At 46.9% G+C, this 6070-nt stretch overlaps 1 non-coding gene across 1 annotated transcript; it reads left to right on the top strand.

Moving 5' to 3' along the window:
• Window positions 1–3921: 3921 nt before the first annotated feature.
• On the top strand, window positions 3922–4028 carry LOC115872618. The gene has a single exon (XR_004047956.1). It is a non-coding gene; the product is annotated as a U6 spliceosomal RNA (small nuclear RNA).
• The last annotated feature ends 2042 nt before the right edge of the window (window positions 4029–6070 follow it).

The following is a 6070-nucleotide window of genomic DNA, read 5'->3' as shown; positions in this document are numbered from 1 at the left end:
GCAGTAATTCTATGTGAATGGGGAAAGAACGACTCAGAAAAGGATGAGAATGGGCATAGGACTCAGAGTGTCATCAGTGCCACTGAATTGTACATGCTGAAACTGTTGGATGAGGAGATGTCTTCCTGTGCGTTTTCTCAACAACAATATCACCTTTTGAAAAGCAAAACTGGCTGGTGCAGCTGCCATCCATCATCAGGTCTCCCTGAGTGAGAATCCACCTGAGGACAATTGTTCTTTCCTCTTTACTTCTGATCAAGTAGGAAGAAGGAAATGAATATGCAGAAGAGAAGGGGGTTATAGTAGGAGCCATGGTCTTGAGAACATGTGAGGCAATGTCCAAGGGGAGGGAGTGACCTTTGCTAGGAGAAGGGACTCTCCGTGCACTGAACTTTCAGCTACTACAAGTCAGGTCATTTCAGTGACAGTGGGCTGGGTTTGGGGGAGCTGGACTTGGCCTGCATCTCCCTCCCCAGACCTCCTACCCTCTCTGAGTCCTCAAGAACCTAAATTTGGGGGGGAAACAAAAACCTCTTTCCTCTCCTCCTGAGGCAAGTCAAGACTAGAACTCTCTCTCTCACAATGCCCTGAGAATCTTGGTGGCAAGACTGAGTGAGGGGGGGAAATAGTCCATTTAATTGAATGATGCACTAAGTGCAGAGAAAAGAGCACGCAGCGAATTCAATTTGGTTATCTCGCCGTACAGGAAAAACGAAACCCCCCCAAAATGAAATGTCCCTTGATGGGCCTGACTGGGGGGATGATGGAGTCCCAGCTCTACACATGCAGGGCGATCTGCACGTCTGCAGGAACGTGCCTGTGCATGTGTCCATGAGCTCACCACACACACACAATAGGGGACCCCTGTCTTGCCTGTCACTCATTGGCCGGTCCCTCCATTTTATGTAGGTCCCCTGTCCCTGGGCCCCTTATGTTGCCCCTAGGCTGGAGAGAGTGCTCACTGTGTACCATGTAGAGTGGAATTTTTCTCCCCTCCCGCCCCTAACTTGCCTGCTCTCGTTTGGGTAACAACGGAGATGAATGAGTTAACCAAGATAAAAGCAAATCTACTGTTGCTTCAGCAAGCCACTGTTTCCTAGGCAACCTAATGCTTGCGTTTCTCCCTTTTCTAAAAGCCCCTATGGAGGGAGTGGTGAAAATATTAACTTTGGCCAACGCTCAACCCCCTGCCCTCCCCCCTCTCCTTCCCCTTCTCACTGTGCTCCTGCCGGAGTTGACCTTGCCTCTAATCTCACAGAAACCATTGAGGCCATCAGGTGCACACTCCTGTGACCTTGCCGGCTCCCCTGCTCTCTCCTCCTCCACTCCACGCAGCACATAGAATCCCTCTGCCTGCGCTTTTGATATTGCTGCTTATTTGTTGGTTCCATTAGGAGCAGAGATGTCACTAAAGAATCCAAAGCCACTTCAGTTTTACTTTACCTCCATTTAGAGCCACTCCGACCAGTTTACATGGGAAGGGGAAGGGATCTGAAGGGCTTTTGAAGCTGTACCCTTTCACCCGCCTTTTATTTTTTTTTTTACCTTAACTTTGTTTGCATCTTTCTCTTGGTTTGAAAAGAAGACCCTCTGTGTCCTCTGCCTGTTCTTTGGATCTTAGCCTGTCCTCTCTCCTTTCATGCCTCAGGGTCAGATAAATCGTCCCTCGTCCCTAGCTTGTCCACCCACTGGCGATGCTGCTGTTTTCAGAGAAACGAAAACCCAAACCAAGGAATCCAACTTCCCTCTGGCCTCCTCCTCCCTTTTCAGCCAATCTTCTCAAAGTCCTTGTTTGATCAATAGGTTTCCCTGATCTTTGCCTCTCCCTCCCTCCTTGCGGGGCAGCTGGGGGGGTGGGGGTGTCAAGTCCTCCAACATAAAGCGTTCCCTACAAGACATGGAATTTCCAAGGCAGTCAGTCTCACAGAAGCAGATCTTTCTCTCACGGGGCAGCTGATGGGTTTGAACCCCTGGCTTTGCGCTAGCATTCAGCGGCTTTCACCACCGTGCCACAGGTTTCTTTGTCCTCGACCTCCAGGTCGCTGAAAACAGGCTTCAGTCCCGTCTGATGTAACCAAAGGGTTCTCCTGACTGCCTACATCGCCTCCCTCTTCAGCCATCCTCATTTCTGATTCTCTGGCAGCACTCAACATTCTGAATGTCTCCCTCCCGGTACCTCTCTTCCCTTTGCCTCTGCCAGACCACCCTCCTGATCCTCCTCCTGCCGCCTGCTTTTTGCTTTTTTTCGCCATGTCCTTCGTGGGTTCCTCTGCCTAACCTGACAATGGACCTATCTTGGACCTCTGTCTCTCTCAACTGGCCACCAGCCTAGAATCTCAAACAAACTCGCTGCCATCAAGTCAACTCCTCCTCACAGCGACTGTGGAAGACAGAGTAGAACTGCTCCTAGGGGGTTCCGAGTCTGAAACTCTGTACAGGAGTAGACAATCTCATCTTTCTTCCACGGAGCAGCTGGGGGTTCCAAACTGCTGACCTGACTGTAAGCAGCCTAACTCGGGACCCACAACACCACCAGGGCTCCAGGTAACCCATAGATGTCAGGGACGATCCAGGGAGGAGGAATGCAAGTACACAAGGAGCCTGGGGTTGCCACAATGAAGCTCTCAGCTCTAAACTGAAAGGTGGGTGGTTTGAAACACCCCTCCCCCACCCCGCTGCCACCAACTGCTCCGAAGAGAAAGAGCAGGCTGCTATCAGCTCCTGATAGTAAAGGTCACAGCCAAAGACACCCTGTGGGGGCAGTTCAGCTCTGTCACCTGGGGTCAGTGTCAATCGGAATCGACTAACCACAAAGACAGTGGGCACCAGACAGTGAAGGGTATGCTGGGAATTCACCGAGAAATAGGCGAGCTCCTTTTTTCTTTTCTTTTTTCTTTCTAGCCTTCATTTTCCATTTTCTTTTGTGGGTCGAATCACGTGCACACAAAATGCTAATATTTGACTGTCTTCTTAACTCTCAGGAAGAACAAAACCAGGTGCTAAGAAGTCCACTCTGCTTCATTGCGTCTCCTGTGTATCAGAGCAGAACTGTGTATGAACATGGAGTTTTCGATGGCTCTGATCTGTCCTGAGATTTCTAGGCCTTTCTTCTGAGATGCCCTCGGGGAAGATACAACCATATTAACGTCTCAACTCCCCAAGGCCTTCCCTCTCCACTCCAGGCCTAGCAAAGACCGAGCCAATAGGATGTTTTGCATGGAGGGCGCCGTGTGGGGAAGGGGCCTCCTCTAGATGGGCCCTGGGAAAGAGGAAGCGGCTCCTCAGCTCGAGCCTCTTGTTGTCGGGCAGGATTGTGAGGCCAGATCTTCAAATGTATAAGAGCAGTCAGAACTATGGGTACTACATAAAAATATTTTTGTTGTTGTCGGCCACAAATATTTTTTTAATGTCAAATCATGTGAGGGGTACATAACTATGGCTTCCAGCCAGCTGTAATCACCAGGGCCAACAATCACACACACACACACACACACACACACACACACACACCCCGCCTCGCTCCTTGTGCAATGAGTCTTGGAGGGGCTTTTTAACTAACTTCTCACTGCTGATCTCATTTAACACCGGTGAGGTGACGTCAACTACTGCCCACAGCCTGATCCCTCCCATCTTGACTTCTCCAGTCCAGATTGATCTCCTGAGCTCCAGGTCCAACTATCCAACTGGACATGGATCTTAGAGTCTTGATGCTGCTATAACAGCACAAATAGATGCCTTTCACAAACAGAAAAAAAAAAGTCTTTTCTCACAGTTTAGGAAGGTAAAAGTCTCTGCCGGCTCTGAAAGAAAGTCCGTATCTCGTTTCTGTGGCTCTTCCTCACTTCCATGGCAAGCCATATGTGAGGGTCAGGGCATCATCTGCACGTCCTTGCTTCTATGATGAATCTGCTCTTAAAAAATGTGCTCGCTTCGGCAGCACATATACTAAAATTGGAACGATACAGAGAAGATTAGCATGGCCCCTGCGCAAGGATGACACGCAAATTCGTGAAGCGTTCCATATTTAAAAAAAAAAAAAATGTTTGTTTGTGTGTTTATTGTCATTTGGGGGAAAGTTTATAGCGCAAATTGTTTTGCCATTCAACAGCTCATACACTTTGTTTGGTGACACTGATGACAGTCCCCACAATGGAATGGCAGTGGAATGGCTTCCTACCTCCTCCCTGTGTTTGCCATTTCCCTTTTCCCTTCTTTCCTACCGCTTCTTGCCTTCTTAGCTTTAAACTTGGGCACAACTTGCCCTTTTGTCTGCCTGCTCTTATATATCTCAAAAGACATTGCCTGAAAATGCACGCTACCCTGACATTACTTCAGCAACAGAATAAAGAAAGCCCTAGTCCCAGATGAGATTACAACCACCAGTACGTTGTTGTTGTTAAGGTGCCTTTGAGCCAATTCCAACTGATAGGGGCCCTCTGGACATCACGACCCATCCTCGCAATCTTCCCTGCTGGAACCAATTGATGCGGTCACTGTGGCAATCCATCTCCTTGAGGGTCTTCCTCTTTTGTGCTAACTTGACCAAGCATGACCTTGAACAAGCAGGAACTGAACCCTCTTAATAGCATAGCTAAAGTACATGAGAGAAAGTCTCTCCTCTTTCAAGAGCATTGTGGTGCACTTCTTCCAAACCAGATTTACCTGTTCTACTAACAGTCCACGGTACATTAATATTCTTCCCAAACACTATTTGGGTATTCATCAGTCTTTCTTAGTCATTTTCCAGTTTTCACATACATATGAAGCAATTGAAAATGCCACGGCTCAGGCCAGGTGCACCTTAATCCTCAATGTGACGTCGTTGCCCTTTAGCACAGTAAAGAGGCCTTGTGCAGCAGTTTTGCCCAGTAGAGTATGTTATGTGAGTTCCTGACTGGTGCTTTCAGTAGCATTGATTGTGGATCCTAGCAAAGTGTAAACTTGAACTTCAACCTTCATTTATCCCGATATTTTTTATGTCTTCAGTTGTGAGGGCTTTTGTTTTAGGTTGAACCATAATCCATAATGAAGGTTGTCATCTGTGATTGTCAGCAATAATTACTTCAAACCCTCTTGGCTTTCAACAAGCAAGATGGTATCGTCTGTGTATCTGTGGTAGTTACACAGGAGCTTAGCCTTTCAATCAGGTCACAGCCCAATGGTGCCTCCTTGTGGGTGTGGCCTTCTCCTAAAGAAGGCTCTGGGAACCTACTCCTCTCTCTCCCCTCACCTTCCTGCTGGCTGATCTTGATTGCTACCAGAGCCACCACCATTGGCTCCACAGGATTTTGCATCCACCCGCCTCTGATCTTCCTGCATTCTGCATCATTGTATGTGGCTGTGTAAGTCTGAAGGGGGACTTATGTTCTAGTATACGACTTAGGGCCTTGAGTTGGGCTGGGCTGGGATGTTTCCTTGATATACAATTACTTCTTGATATAAAGTTTCTTTTTACACATATATGAGTGCCAATGGATGTATTTCTCTAGTCAACCCGGCCTAACACAGCATCTCTGGTTGTTAGTAAGCCTTTCTCCAATCCTGTTGACACATTCTTCGTATAGATCATTTTCTCAATAGACAGATTGAATAAGTAGGGTGAAAGGAAAGATGACAGACATCTTTCCTGATTGTAAAGCATGGTTTTAAACCCTTGTTCTATTTAAATAACTCCCTCTTGGTTTGTATACAGGTTCTACAAGAGCACAAGTGTTCTGGAATTCCCATGCTTTACAATGGTATCCAGAGTTGAATGGATTTGCATAGTCAATAAAACATAAGCAAATGTTGTTTTGGTATTTGCTTTCAGCCAAGGTCCATCCGAGATCAGTAATGATATGTCCCCTTCCAAACCCTCTTCTAAATCTGATTGAATTTCTAGCAGTTCCAAGTTAATATACTGCAGTAACCATTGTTGGATTATCTTCTCCACAAATTTACTTACACGTGACAATAATGACATTGTTCTGTAATTTGAGCATTCTTTTTTTTTTTTTACATTTTATTAGGGGCTCATACAACTGTTATCCCAATCCATACACACATCAATTGTGTAAAGCGCATTTGTACA

Source organism: Echinops telfairi, unplaced genomic scaffold (genome assembly GCF_000313985.2).
Source record: "Echinops telfairi isolate 266 unplaced genomic scaffold, ASM31398v2 ScPeMD7_7427;HRSCAF=8465, whole genome shotgun sequence".
In the NCBI taxonomy this organism is placed as follows: Eukaryota; Metazoa; Chordata; class Mammalia; order Afrosoricida; family Tenrecidae; genus Echinops; species Echinops telfairi.
This window is presented reverse-complemented; position numbering and strand designations above follow the sequence as displayed.